This window comes from Suricata suricatta, chromosome 16 (assembly GCF_006229205.1).
Source record: "Suricata suricatta isolate VVHF042 chromosome 16, meerkat_22Aug2017_6uvM2_HiC, whole genome shotgun sequence".
Classification (NCBI taxonomy): domain Eukaryota; kingdom Metazoa; phylum Chordata; class Mammalia; order Carnivora; family Herpestidae; genus Suricata; species Suricata suricatta.
In genome coordinates this window covers 23741008-23756788 of record NC_043715.1, presented here as the reverse complement: position 1 = coordinate 23756788, position 15781 = coordinate 23741008, and positions in this window count along the sequence as shown.

The following is a 15781-nucleotide window of genomic DNA, read 5'->3' as shown; positions in this document are numbered from 1 at the left end:
GTCAGTAAAGGTCAACAACATTACATGTGATCCAGGACCTTATCACAAGCTCCTCCAGCATGTAAAGAATCATTATGAGATGAAGAGCTCTTTCTTCTCCTAACAGTGGGCTCCTTTTAGTGAAGAGAAAACAACAGTTGAAAGGGAAGAAGTCAATATAAGAATGCTATATCAAGGTCACTGGGATGTGGTTATTAATACAAAACAAGAACAACAAAACACTGTGAAAAGATGCAAGCTTGACTTATACTACGGTGAACCTGGGTATACCGTTCATTCATTTATGTGTTAAGTACATATTATGATATGGCCTTGATTTTAAGAGATTTGTTCTACTAAGGAGGACAATAATGGTTATAAACAACTTCTACAAGGAGAAATTGGACAAGGAAGAATATCATCGGGAGATGAAGAACCAAAACTCGCCAGCATCAGTCAGAGAGACCTTCACAGAAGTGGAAGCTTTTCAGGCATTTCAGCTGAGGAATGAAGACTTAATTAGTGGGAGATTTTGCTGCAGGAAACTTAAGACTGAGAAAGGAGCCACTTACAATTTCTCATGATCTCTCAAGAGACTATACAAGTAGGTCAGAAGGGCAGGTTGATATGGTATGTGAGTGTGTGGGGGGGAGTTGAGGCAAGAAACAGGATTGGGGATGAATTATGATGGAAGGAGATTAGCCTCAATAGGTAGAAGGGAGATACCACAACATAATTTCCCTGCACTTCAGTTTTCCACCTTTTAGATTTGCATGAGAATGCGTGTCTTTTCTCATTTAATCATTGGAACAACCTCAGAAGGTAAGTGTCTGGCACCTTGTCAGCACATAATTAAATCGGTTGTATAGGGGAGGAAAAATAATTTTCCCTTTACCCTTCTGGATTCTTGGCTGAGACTTTCCTATGATAAAAGATTGATTAACATGAAAACAACAAACTGAAGTTTAGTAACAAGTATACATCCTGTGTACATGGAAGAGACCCAAGAAAGCTGAGTAACTGCCCAGTGGTCCAAGCCATCACCTTAAACACCCTCTCTACCTAAAGACAAAAGAAGATGGTGCTGGACTGGACAGGGAAGCCGGTTCTGGGAGGTTTTTAGGGAAAGCAGAGTAACCAAAGGTATGATTTTTGTGCAGATTTAAGTCACTGCCTTCTCTACTGAGAAAATTCTTGAGATTTAGTCATCTTCCTCTTCCTGATACAAATAAGGAGATTCTTACAAATGGAGATTTCCTGTATAAATGTAAATGTCTCTCACCAAAGGATGCTTTTACTTTGTTTTCAGAGTTTTACTGTGCTTGCTGTTTCTTAAAAATAACCAGCCTAAAATAATCCTTATGCCAAAAATGCATATTTTGTGGTGGCCAATTCTGCTCCCCTTCTGTTGAATGAGAATCCTATTGATACTGAAAAGTAGAATGAGGTGTGTTTGTGGTGCATGTGTATAATGTATAAAAACAGTGGTGAAGCTTCCTGTAAGGAAAGAGATGGAAAAGAAGTACCTTTACTCCTAGATTTTCTATCCTAAAATAAAAGATAGATAACCAAGAATATTCTAGAAGAATTTGTAAACACTGAAGTTTGTAGGGAAAATATTATTTACTTTATTAAATTTCATTTAACTTTGTTTAGAGTTTCAAATACCAGATAGTGTTGGTAAATGTTTTAGAATAAAGATCCTATTTGATCTGATATATACTTCCAGGTCTACATAGCCTTAAAACAACTCCACTAAGAAGTAAACTACTGCCCCCATGTTCAAGTGAGGAATTATGTGCATGTGCAGTTCGGTGGTTAGAGAATTGAATGGAGTTTACATTGTTGAGTAGCAGAAACTGTACGCCATAAGAGTGTATTAATAGCCTTCTGTAAAACTTAGTTGCCATTCTATCTTCTTGAACTCAGATCCCATACTCTATAAACCAGGGGTAGAAGGAAGATGGCAATGAACTCTGCTGTGTTTTTTATTATATTTTAGTTTATTTTGATAGTGAGAGTGAGAGAGAGTGGGAGAAGTCTAGAGACAGAGGGAGACAGAGAGAATCCCAAGCAGGCTCTGCATTGTCAGTGCAGAGCCCATTGTAGGGCTTGAAATCACAAACTGAGATCATGACCTGAGCTAGTTGGCCACTTAACCAACTGAGCCACCCAGACGCTCTTGCTGTGCTTTTTAATCCATCCTTTTCATTAGAGTCCTGTACTGATCTACATACTCTCGTTTAATGCCCCATTGTGACTTTGACATCTCTCTATATCTACCAAATATATTAAATTTCCCCTTTGAATATTGCATCTGAAAAGGAAAACACAATAATACAAAAAGAAACACACAAACACAGACACCCACACAAAACAAGGCCACAGCCTTATTTCCACAGAGGAGAATACAGGGAAAAGACATACAGAGAGGGAGGTATTTTGCAATTTCTCAAGATAATGTGTTTATACTTTGATTTGCACACACGGACACAGATACACACACACACACACACACAAAGATGGAGAAAGAAGGGCTTATGGGACATATATTGTCTTCTTTAACATTTTTACATCCTTTGAACTTTAAAGACATGTTGGGGAGGAAAAAAAATACCCTTCAAGATTCTTTTGGTTGGTCTTAAAAATTAAATTGACATGGAAGAGGGGAGTCTGGGTGGCTCAGCTGATTAAGCATCTGACTTTGGTTCAGGTCATGATCTCATGGTTCATGGGCTCAAGCCCCACATCAGGCTGTGCGCTGACAAATCAGACCCTGGAGCCTGCTTCACATTCTGTGTCTCCCTCTCTGCCCTTCCCCACTTGTGCTCTGTCTCTCTCTGTCTCTCAAAATTAAATTAATTTTTAAATAAAAAAAATTAATTTGACATGGAAGAGATGAACAGGAGAAAACAAATTTAATTACATACATTCAGGGGCTTTATAAGAATATGAGACTCAAAGGTAGTCAGGCAGTTGAAGCTTATAAACTCTCCTGAGCTAAAAAAAAAAAAAAAAAAAGTGAGTAGGGATCTGGGATTTTAAAGGAAAGAAGACAATTCACAGGAAGATGAAAAAAAGTAAATATTTGGTAAACAAAGGTTCTCTGGGTCACACAGAAGCAACGGGACATGGAGAGGAATTTTAACAAACAGATTTTGCTAAATGCCTCCTTGTCTACCACCCACATTTCAGATTATAATGTAGTTGTGGTGATAGCTCTCTTCCTGAAGCAGATCCTCTATGTATATTCTTTCAGACAGTTAGGAGAAAGGTTAAAGATTCTTTCTCAGCCCCTGTTTCTCAGAAAGAATCAGCCTAAAATAATCCACATCCCCAAAGACACGTTTTTGGGGTGGAAAATTTTGTAACCCTACAGACATATCATGGTACTCCCACAATTCTGCAATAAATTTACAATGTATTAAGAAAATAAAGCAAAGACTCATATATTCATCTGTGTCAATATGATATATGCTTCATGTGAACTCTGATATTTAGACAGGACCTGTCACATGGGTGCTCAGGAAAAATCTATTGAATGCTTAATTAAGGTTACTGACTTATCAGAAAGGAAGGGGTAGTATCAGTATGGGGATGATTTCTCTTTTTTTCTTTATTTCCTACTTTTTTTTCTTATATCTTTCTCTTTTGATGAAGCATCCTTCCAGCTTTTCTCCTTTCATTCCAAAATTTCTATTCAACTCCGAAGGCAAATGGCAGAAGGTTTTCAAATGTGTGTGTGTGTGTGTGTGTGTGTGTGTGTGTGTGTATAAACTTCTGTGTGTCTGCATGCATGAGTTTGTGTCTTCATTCATGAATATGTATTTATGTTCGTGGATCTTGATATAGGCAAGAGTTTGTGTACATGAGCTGTGTATGTGCTCATAGATGTATATCTATGTCCACACTTATCTGCAGCTTGTGTCTGTATATGTTTATGTGTTGTGTCACATATACAATATAGGTGTGATGTGTGCATGTCTTTATGTGTGTATCTTTTAAACCATATATATTTGTGTGCCTGTGTATATGTGCCTGTGTCGATATATGTGTGCCTCTGTGCACACATGTGCCTTTGTGTATGTGTGTCTGTGTGTGTGAATTTGTATGTCTGTGTGTATAGTTACCATGTGCATGTGTGTTGACTTGTGTGTCTATACACATGCACCATTAAACCTATTTCCTACTTTTTAAATAAATGAAAGTGTTGCTTGCAGAAAGAATAAGCTACTTAGAGCCTAATGTTCTGGAAAAATTCATATTAAAAGACATCTGCTTATACCAAATTCTGTTTTGTCTACATTTAGCCACAGGTGTTAAAAAAATGATAAGCATTTGGAAAGTAGACAAGCCAAAAATGGTAAGAGTATTCATATTTATCTTAGCTTTCACAATGAATCAAAGTATAAACAATGAAGAAAGTGAGTTTTCATAAGTGAGTTCTGTTTGGTATAAATGGGAGTCATTTCTCATAGAAATGTGCTGACAGTAGGCACATTCTGAAAGCTTATAGTGCAATGAATCTGCTTACCTGATATTAATTTACTTTTTATAGTTTTTTAAATATAATATTGATTAAATTAGCATTTGGATTAATGACCTTTTAAATTCAAAGAGACTGCAGTAGTGCCGTCTTAATGCAGAATGATCTTTGTAAGACCAAAATGTTTGAAAATCAGCTTTCTAAATATTTTATACCTATTTTCTGCATCTATCATTATATATTCACAGCATATTTTAATATTAACTTACACCATACAAATGTATAAACATAAATATGTAGATATTGAGGTGTTTTGCAGATATTCATACATGCATATATTTGTTATATATTTTTATGTACAGACACATATATGTAACATAAATCAAGTTCAGTTAATGTGAGTTTTCTCAAAAATTCTCTTTGAGCCCCTGATAAATGCCTTATTATTATGCTAGATGCAGAATACCAACATGACAAAACACATGCCCTGACTTCAATGAACTCATTGAAAAAATAGAAATGTGTGGCCCTATGTTCGAAAAGCAGAAAAAAGTGTGATTAAAGGTACGCACAAAGATTTTTCCTGTTTTCCATATTCTCTTCTTCTTGACTTGACATGGTGGTGTTTGTTTTTTAATTTGCTAGCAAATGCTTGCCTAAGTATAGAAAAACTAAAATCTTAAGTTATTAGCATGCATTTTACCATTCATCTTTATATTGTGCAGTGACAGTTTTAAAATCAAGTATCAGAGCATGTAAGCTTTAAGCAAAATTGCTGAAATTACCCAGTCTTAATACATGGTTCATCCTTCAAGGGTGCCTTGAGCTTCCCAGAAGAGAGGAACACAAGCCAGCCTCAGAAAGTTTGGAAGGAGGACAGAAGGAGAGCTCCAGACGCAATGCTCTCATGCTGCAGAGCAGCCGGATACTTAGGGAATAAGCGAGGACTCTCACAGGTACGTTGCCCCTCATATTAGTATATTAGACCTATTCCCAGTGTCCTAGCCAGAGATGGTTGGGAATTTGAGCTAGGCAGGCGTTCCCCTTGCTCGTGAGCCAATCACCTCACCATCGAAGATGGGCAAACTCCCAAGTATCTTTAAACCCGGTGCCTGGAAGTGCTAGATACCTACATAGAGATTACTGAGTCATACTGCCACCAAGAAGCAGCCGCCCTCTGGCCAGACATCTGCCAGATAATCTTGGGTCCAGGCAGATCAGTGTGGGAGGGCTGTCACCATGCCCTTCCCCAAGAGGCTATGGTATGTGCACCCAGCCTTTCCCACACCTGCAGGAGGTGGATGGAGGCAGCAGTAGTGAGGCAGGGGTGGGAAGGGGAGGCTGGGCTGGGATCCCAGAGGTAAGAGAATGGACAGCTGAGAATCTGTCCCTGGAAGGCTATGGGAGGTGGAACCATTGGTGAACCCAGGCTCCAAGCCCCAGGTACATGTTCCATTAACTCATCTTACATACACAAATTCAAAGAAAATAAATATTTCAAGATAGCAACAGTAGAAAGCATTATCCCCCAAGCAGAAACCCTTCTGGAGAAGGTGAAGGGACTGGTCGCTTACCCATGATGCCAGACCTGAGTAGACAAGATATAGTTTAATGGAGCAACAGAGATACATACTTGAGTACAGATTTGTCACATAGAAGGGTGCTAAGGGACAGTTCCTAAAGACGTGAAGACCTGAGCTACATTTTGAATCTGAATCTGAACTCTTTCAGCCAATAAAGGATGGGAAATGGTATTCCAGGCACAAGAAAACCCATGTCCAAAGCTTCAGAAATGTGGAAGGTCATGGCGTATTTGAAAAGCTGCAAATGATGATGTACTAGCGGTGTGTTAGTGTGTACATGCTTACATGTGCATGGACAGTGAACTGACATGCAAGAAGGGGAATAGGCAGTTGGGAGTTGGTGTGCATTTTGACAGAACCTGTATTACTCCGTAGGAGCTTGGAGCTCTGTAGATACTTGAGATGAATTAAGACTTCTGTGTGTATACTCAAGCTCAGAAATGAGACCTTCAGTTGACAAACAACAAAACAGAACAGGATAAATTATACTCTGCAGTGTCAAATGTCATACATTTGTCTTAGATATACAGTAACATGAAGCCTACAAAGGTTGCAAGTTGAATGGGAAAAAAAGAGTTCACATATTAGACTTCTTTCTTTTTAAAATATCTCTGATTTCCCCCATTAGGTATGTCATTCATGTTATTAAATAACATGTTATTAAACATTCATTTTATTAAATTGAAATTGGCGATGAGGTTTTAGGCCATCATCACTATAGACATATGCCTGTATAACACCCCAGACATAATTTTCTTAGTAAGCAGAGAAATCACTTTTAAAAGTATCTCCATTTCATTTATGTTTGATTTTATTTGGGGAAAAATATGAGAAATAAACAGTCTTTTTTTTTTCCTGTCCTCTACCTTGCTTATGAAACTAGGATTATAAATCTGAGATTATAAACAAACCCAGAAATATTTGCATGGCATATTCTTTGCCATTGACTCATGACAGGATAAATGGTTACTGAAATCTACTTTTCTGAAAACAAAAACTCAGGGAATTCCTAACGCTTCTTCATCTTGTCACTTTATAAAAGGTCCTGCTTTCAACATCCCAATATACATGTTCTTCTTGTTTTATACACCTTGAAATCCTACAGTGATTTGTCACAATGGTGGAGAATATATTTAATTATGTAATGTTGACATTAAAACAAAAGAGCCAGTTATTTTACCAGCAAAATGAGTTTATTTGGGAATTGCAGAGGAATTACAATTCAGGGTGAACAAACCATGGTGAACCGCTGGCAAGTCCAGAGACAGAAGAGGGGCTTGCTTCCGTAGAAGAAAGGAGGAAGTTGGGTGGGGCTGTTTTGCTGAATTCTTATTGGCTAATCTGTTGCCTGCTCAGCTTCTAGAAATCCTTCCTTCCTCCTGTTGGGGTATGTAAAGTAAACTTTATTCTGTGGGGGGATGTGCGGTATGCTTCTTGCTGCCCGGGGTGGTGCCTGAGCACTCCTCCTTTAGGGCTTCACAGCGCCATTAAAAAAATGTATACCTTTTATTCATTTTTGAGAGACAAAGCGCAAGTGGGGGAGGAACAGAGAGGGAGACACAGAATCCAAAGCAGGCTCCAGGCTCTTAGTGGTTAGCATGGAGCCCTATGTGGGACTTGAACTCACTGAGAGTCAGTAACTTAAAAGACTGAGCCACCCAGGCACCCCTCAGCTCCATTTTAAATGAGGTTTCCTTTAAATTTTTTTTACAATATATATGTTAAAATATGCTTAATGTAGTATCCCTTTCTAGTCAGATTTCAAAGAGAATGGAGACCATGTTGTTGTTTTTTTAATTCCCTTTGGCACATATGGCCACTAGCATTGATGTTGGCTAATAGGAAGCTCTTAGTATTTGTTGTATTAAATTGAAATCAATTACATGAGTTAGTCATGGTAATTAACTCATTGTAAAAATCATAAAGTGGAGGCATAGTCTTAAACTTTTTTTTTTCAAAATGGGTATTTAATTTTTTTAAAGGTGTAGCTTAGGGTACAGATTCACAGCCTCTGAGTCATTGACCCCTTTATCAGGGGTAGGATGAGCACAAATAGATCATGGTAGAGGTGGATGTTGAGTTATAAGAGGGATCCAGTAATACACAAGCATGTTAAGATTTCTCAGTTAATGAACACTAAGTTTTAACTAATATTATGTAGATGTTCATGGAGTTTGAACTTGTTAGAGTGAACACTTTATTTCTAAAAGAGCGAGGCATCCATGGTCTGCCTGAAGTTGAAACATAGCTTATGAGTGTGTTTCTGTGCACGTACGTGTGTTTGGGTTGGGAAGATTCTCTGTAGAGATAGGATGCATTCTTTTTTTTTTTTTTTAATGTTTATTATCTTTGAGAGAGAGAGAGAGAGACAGAGTGTGAGCTGAGAGGGACAGAGAGAGAGAGAGAAGGAGACACAGTATCCAAAGCAGGCTCCAGGCTCTGGGCTGTCGGCACAGAGCCTGATGCGGGGCTTCAGCTCATGAACTGTGAGATCATGACCTGAGCCAGAGTTGGATACTTAACCAAATGAGCCACTGAGGCGCCCAGATGCATTCATTTTTCCTAGACAAGAGAATGTGTTACTATGCACTGAAGAATTGGCTATTTTTGTCACCATCCTCACTATTTTACTCTTTTAACCTAACATTTTAAATAAATTATTAAATTATTTAGTTTAATATTAAATTATTTATTTATTATTAAATATAATGATTTAATGCACAAATTTATTATTTAATTAATAATTATTAATAAATGCTATTATTTATTTATAAATAATTTAATATATTAAATTTATTACTTATTTATTATTAAATATTGTTGTTGTTATTATTATATGTAAACACAAAACAAGCTGATTAACATGCATTCACTTTCATCCCCAAAACAATCCTGGCAGATAGATATTCTTACCTCTAGTATGAAGTTGAGGTTGCCAGGGATTAAGAGACTTTCTCCAAAGTCCTGCAGTCCTTGATGGGCAGAATCTGGGATTCAAATCCAATTCATTTAAACAGCAAAGCCATTGTTCTTTCCCCATATATGATTTCCAAAATGTTGTCCATGGATCCTCTGTAGCAGACTTACCCGTGGGCCTAGACTCCTGGCTAGGAATGCATTTGTACTTATTTAGGGGATGTCATTCATGGGACATCCCTGCTTGGACCATCTCTCCAGGACTACAGAATCTTTTGCGGGGACCCAGGAATCTGAATTTGAATAGGCCTGTGAGAACCACTACACCAAATTGTGTTGTTAAGGAAGAGAAATTATAATTGATGGAATTTTACAGTAACATATAAGATCAAAATTGAGAGAGGTAAGAAATAGTAAAACAGGATCAGATGATTACTACTGCAAGAAATCACTTCCTTCTGTCTTCCTTCACCAACTCTCAGGTTCATATCGCTGAGTATATACTGGTTGTGAACATTTCCAACATTTTGGGCTGATAGACTTGAGCCCCAGATTCTATCATTTGGGCAGCATTTGCTGTGGCTATGTGTTAAACATTGGAGCTGCTGCATGGCTAGGAAGTTTTGCATGTGACGTCAAAGGTCTATTCTCAGACCTTTAAGCTGATTGGGATTTTCTTAGTCTTTGTTTTTTTTTGGGAAATAGTTTAATCTAATCTTTATATATGCTAAGAAAATGTCAGTTTTAGCTTCAGTCCAAATACTGTATAATCACAGCACTCTGATATAAACTCTGGAGTTGAACTTGAGCAAACTTCACACATTCCATTTTGTAATGCAATAACCAAACTTAAATCCGACTGCACTAGGAAACGACCATGAGTGTTAGGGCAATTTAAAGCCTAATGATCATATTTGCTGCTGCTGATGGTGATGATGATGCCTGTTCTCTAAAATGACTCTGGCCAAGGAAAGCAAAGTAATTGATTCTGAGCTTCTAATTTTAAATTAGAAGGAAGGAAGGAAGGGCAGGTGGAAGGGAGAAACAAAGAAAGGAACAGAAAAAAAAAAAAAAGAAAAGAAATTTGTTTTATTGAGCAACTGATCTACATTTTTCCAAAATGCAAAATAGTTTCACTTTCAGTAGATTATACTTCTATCGTTCCTGGTCCAGATCCCAAATCAGAAAGACAAAGCTGATTGCTCCTCACTTGTGTTGTATCTGCTCTGCATATCCAATAAATATTTATTTCTACCTTTTTGGCCATCAGCTTGCTGCAGGAGGCAACATAAGCTTAGGGGTTAAGAGCATGTGTACTACAAACAGCCTGATATGAATCAGGACCCTGCCTCTTTACATTGTGTAAATAAATTTAACCTCATCACTCATGGCTTTTACTCCTTTCCTAAAGAGAGGGATGATAACGCCTCGTAAGTATCGCTATTAATATTAATCAAGATAATATATGCAAAATGGTCAGCTCAGAGGTTGCTGCACATTATGTTCTCATAAACATCAGTTATTATTAATAAACCCACATAGATTTTAGGACAAAAGACTGGTGAAGACATTTATTAAGGATGATTGATTTGGAGATCAGCTTGAAGGGAGTTAGTCGGTGGGCTAGGCGTACAGCACAGGTGTTGATGATATCATAGCTTAATGAGCAGAGCATTTATTTGAAAAGTAGTGGTTAATATAGATCCTTGGAAGGAGGAAAGGGACCTTACATCAATCAGTTGACTTCTGGGAGCACACACAGTGCTCTGTGCTTCACATTTATTAATTCTTGCATCTGGGTATGAATGAAGGTTGAGAATTAACCAGAAAACAATAGCCACAAAAACATGGAAAGGATACTTTTCTTTAATTTTGTGGGAGGTCACTGATTATAGTAGAAATGGTAGTCTTAGGGTTTCTAAAGTTTCTTTCTGCAAAAAGCCTGAGCAAGTCATTTTACCTTCTTTTGCGACTGTAAATGCAGTACTGCCTGCTGTGTCCCAACAGGACAGACACGCAATCCTGAGACAATGAGTATTTACACAATATTAGAATTTATAAAGTCATCTTTCAGACATTATAATTCAGTATTTTATTTTTTTCCTGATGTCTTTCCTTATAAACAGGTGTTTCCATCTGCTCCCTGATCTGTAAAGTTGCTACAACTCCTCCACACCAATACACTTATTTTTTTAAGTTTATTTATTTATTTGGAGAGGGCATGTGCGTGTGTGCACACGAGTGGGAGAGGGGCAGAGAGCGAGCGAGTGAGGGAGAGAGAGAGAGAGAGGGAGAATCCTAAGCAAGCTTTACACTATCAGCACAGAGTCTGATGCGGGGTTCAAACTCATGAACCATGAGACCATGACCAGAGCCTAAATCAGGAGTCAGACACTTGACCGACTGAGCTACCCAGAGCATCCAAAACACTTATTTTTAAATGTCTTTTGAATAACCTACTCATTTTACTTTGCAGAGTCCCTCCTCTGCTTTGTTGAATGAGCTTTTGTTATCCTTTAAGACACATCACTCTCTCTCTCTCAAAAATAAATAAACTTAAAAAGTGGGGGGAAGCCTGGATGGCTCAGTAGGTTAAGCATCCTACTTTGGCTCAGGTCATGATCTCTTTGTTCATGGGTTTGAGCCCCTGTTGGGCTCTGTGCTGACAACTCAGAGCCTGGACCCTCTTCAGATTCTGTGTCTCCCTCTCTCTCTGCCACTCCCCTGCTTGTGTATTCTCTCTCTTCATTTCTCTTTCTCAAAAATAAATAAACTTCAAAAAACGACCATCAAAATGCCTTCCTCTCTCTGAAGACTTACTCCCTCTACCTAGTCTCCTATATTTGGCCATTACCTCTTTGTGGTCACATAATAATTTTCATATGCTTCTTAGTACTCATATCAAGTTATCTTATAGTTTTCTGTGTGCCTGTCTCTATCTGTAGACAGCTAGCTTCTTGAAAAAAAAGACATATTCATTTTTGTATTCATTGCACCTTGCATGTCGTCTGGCAGAGACGTGTCTATCATTTAATACATGCTTGTTAAATGCAGCAATATTAGCCCACTAATATTAGTACCATTAATATTAGAGAGGCATTCCTATTTCAGTTTTGGCCACATTATCATTAGGGAGAAAATCAGATATCAAAGAAGAAATTCCCATTATGCTTCATATAAAGCACAAAAGAATCTTGATATATCTAGCATATACCAAGAATAATGGTGCAGTTTTAATATAATACAATAAAGAAGCATTCATAGCATATATTATGTGAGTCATATCCCTTCTTCAAAATGTAGGTATTTCTGGCTCTAAATTGTTAAAAAGGTCTTGGGGCTTCTTCCTGCATTCAGTGCCTCCCTCTACCCCACTACCCTAAACACACACGTATATCCTAAATTCAAATACTTCTTGATCTGAACTCTCTCTTTTTTTTTCTCAGCAGCTGTTCACTTTTTCATTAGCTATAATAGTTCCAGTAGACCTTTGAGCTCACCATGTTTTCATTATATCCATTTTACATTATCCTGCATTATACTCAGGATTCAGGAGTTGCCGCATCATGGGCAAGTAGGGGTACAGTTAGTTGGCTCAACACACTCCTGGTAAGGTTGATTACCACTGGGCAGCTGAGCATATGGTTGAAAACCCTTGACCAACAGCATTTGGGTTTCTTTATGGTCTCATGCTTGTCTATAGCTAAGTGGACATGAAATCAATATGCACTCATGGAAAGCTGGCCCCTATGAGATACATTCTAAATAATGCAGCATATTGTAACAATCGGACAGTGCCTAATTCCCTCCATCTAAAACAGAATTGATTTCTGTCTTCTAACTATTATCCCTGCTCTGGAGAGGGATCTGTTTTCACTTAAAGTTTCAAACATTTCAGCCATGCACCATAAACAAACACTAAAAGAAACCATAATATTCTCAAGATCGTCCGCTCTCAGCAGCAAAGAAGTGCCACTAAGAATGCTAAAGGCTAAGAAGTAATAAACCATCAAAAGCTCCATTGCAAGTGCTCTGAAAAATCCCTTTCCTTCCACAGCTCAGCAAGACACAGCTCTGTTTACACTCTCAGGCCATGATCCATAAAGTTGCCTTTGGCCTCAACTGACCCCCTTTCTCCATGTCAGAATTGGAGAGAAGAAACACTCATGAGATGGAATAAAGAACTGAATGGTCTACTTCTTGTTTCTGCCAACTGAGTGTCTGCTACAAAAAGGAAAAAAAAATACCCTCTAATTAACTGCAGTCTAAGCAAGTGCTTCATATGAATCTCCTGGTGATCTTGACAAATTCCTGGTTCACTATATCTGGGGTGATGCCTGCCTGAGATTCTGCATTTCTAACAGGCTCCTAGGTGATGTTGATACTGCTGGGCTGAAGACCACATTTTGAGTAGTGTGTTAGCAGAATTTTAATGATGCCCCTCCCTACCCAAGGGGAAAGGAGATTGCTGTTGTAATTAAAGCCTCAAGTCAGTTGACCTTATGATATGGAGGTTATCCAGTGGAGCCTGATCTAATCTCATGCGACCTTTAAATGGCAGACTCTGGAGGGAAAAGAGGAGTCAAAGACATTTGAAGAATAAGCGGGGTGTGACATGCTGCTACTTTGAACGTGGAGGGGGCACGCGAGGACTCTGTCAACCTTGAAGAGGTGAGCGTGGCCCTGATTTGACAGCCAGAAAGGAAATGCAGACCTCCAATTCAGCTGAAACCTTCAACAAGCTGGATTCCATGATAACGTGCATGAGACTAGATGGGGGTTCCTGCTCAGAGTCTCTGGAACGCTGAGCTGCCTGGCTGCCTTCTGCCCTGTGAGGTTCCACGTGGGGAACCCAGCTTGGCCGTGCTGTGCCCAGATTTGTGGCCCACAGGAACTATGAGATAATAAATGGTCTTGTTCTAAGCTGCTAAACTGATGGTAATTCGTTACACGGCAACTGGAAACTAATACAGGTAAGAAGGTTCTAATTCAATCCAACCAACTAAACTTGTGTCACTCATGTGTGTGTGTAAGAAGTTTTGATCATTTTTTCCTCAAAACCTAAGGATTGTCTTTTTTTAAGTTTATTTATTTATTTTGAGAGAGAGAGAGGGAGGGAGGTGGAGGGGCGGGAGAGGCAGGAGGAGGGGAGGCAGAGAACCTTAAGCAGGCTCTGTGTTGTCAGTATAGACCCTGACTTGGGGCTTGGACCCATGAGGCTGTGAGATCATGACCTGAGCTGAAACCAAGAATCAGAAGCTTAATCACTGAGCCACCTCACTGAAGTACCTCTAAGAATAGTCTTTTTGGTGCAGAGAACAAAGAATTTGTAGTCGGCAATTTTCATGCAGTAATCTCGTCATAAATCTCTTACTACTGCAATAAATTGTCAAACTTCTCTGTCCTCAGTGTCCTCAATTAAAAAAAGAAAGATTAATAACATCTGTTCTAACCAACTGCTAAAGATAGGTTAGGAATAACAGACAAAATAAATGAAAAAAGACTTGTAAACTGTGAAAATGCTAGACATATATACAGAATCAGATATGGCACTCGTTGAAATTATGCCTTATTGAGCTTTTCTCTGGTAATAAAAAAAGTTTTTAAGATGTTAAAACACTGTAGCTTACTGCTCAAAAATGCCATCATTCTAAGTGAGACTCGATGAAAGTGAACATAAACACTTTGAAAATACCTTGTTGTCATCTACTCTTTTTATCGGAGATAGTAATTTAATAGCAGAGTCTCTGATACAAATGTATATCATGTCTTCTTTAAGAGCTGTAAAGTAAAAGCTGTATTTTATGGGATTAATTGGAGAAACAAGTCCATTCCAACTTTCTTTCTCCTTTGCTGTCATATGCACTTAGGTAGATTGTAAATTATTCAGGTATTATTTGCAAACAAGATTGTTCTCAGGTGAACAGAATGGAAATTGCTGAGAGAGGATATGGGTGAGCTGAGTTAGGAAAGAGCAATGCAAATGTGCTTAGGGTTAACAGAAGAGTTATCTAATATTTAATGTCTTCCCCATGCATCGTGCCAAATCATTATTTTATGGCAACCTTTCCTCTGTTTTTAGTGTGTGTTAACTTTCTGCAGTGAGCAGATGTGGCCACACACATTCTGTTTGGCAGAAGGCAGATGCCAGCCCCTGAAATGGGTGCCCAGTTCCAAGGGCAACATCTGGATCCCTGGCTTGGCTGTGTTCCTGTCTGTGCTTGTGGCTATAAAATGCCCCCTGGAGACATTTTATGATTAGTCTGCAACAGAGTTGGCATGAGTGTCTTGTCTCCCTGGCAACCATTTTCCCTTTGATTCTTCTACATCTGCTCAGTAATATACAGTATTTGGGAAACTGCTCCCCACCTCATTTCCAATCATAAAGCAGATGACAGGGGGCTTTTGTTGAATGGCATATCATTTTCTCCGGTGTCTAAAGCTTTTGTTTTCCAGCACACTCACAAGTGCATCAAATTGCAGAGTGAGCCCCCTTTGCAAGGCCAGTAGGTTTAAGACAAAGTGTTAGACTCTAATGAATACTCAGTAGCACATCTTGAACCTGTGAGGATTTCTCAGAAGCCAGGAGGGAAGAGGCAGTTGGAGCAGACTGACCAGTCTTCTTTCTTGGATGGGAAGGACCTGGTTGGATGAAGCTCTATTCCTGTGTTCTTCATTTTTAATCTCTCTCCCCCTCTCCCCTCTCCTCTTCCTTCCCCTCTCTTCCCTACACACCTCCCACCCCACCCCTCACCAAGGTGCCAGTTCCTTAAGGCAGTAAGAACTCAGACTTCCTCATCGAAAAGAGCATTTGCTA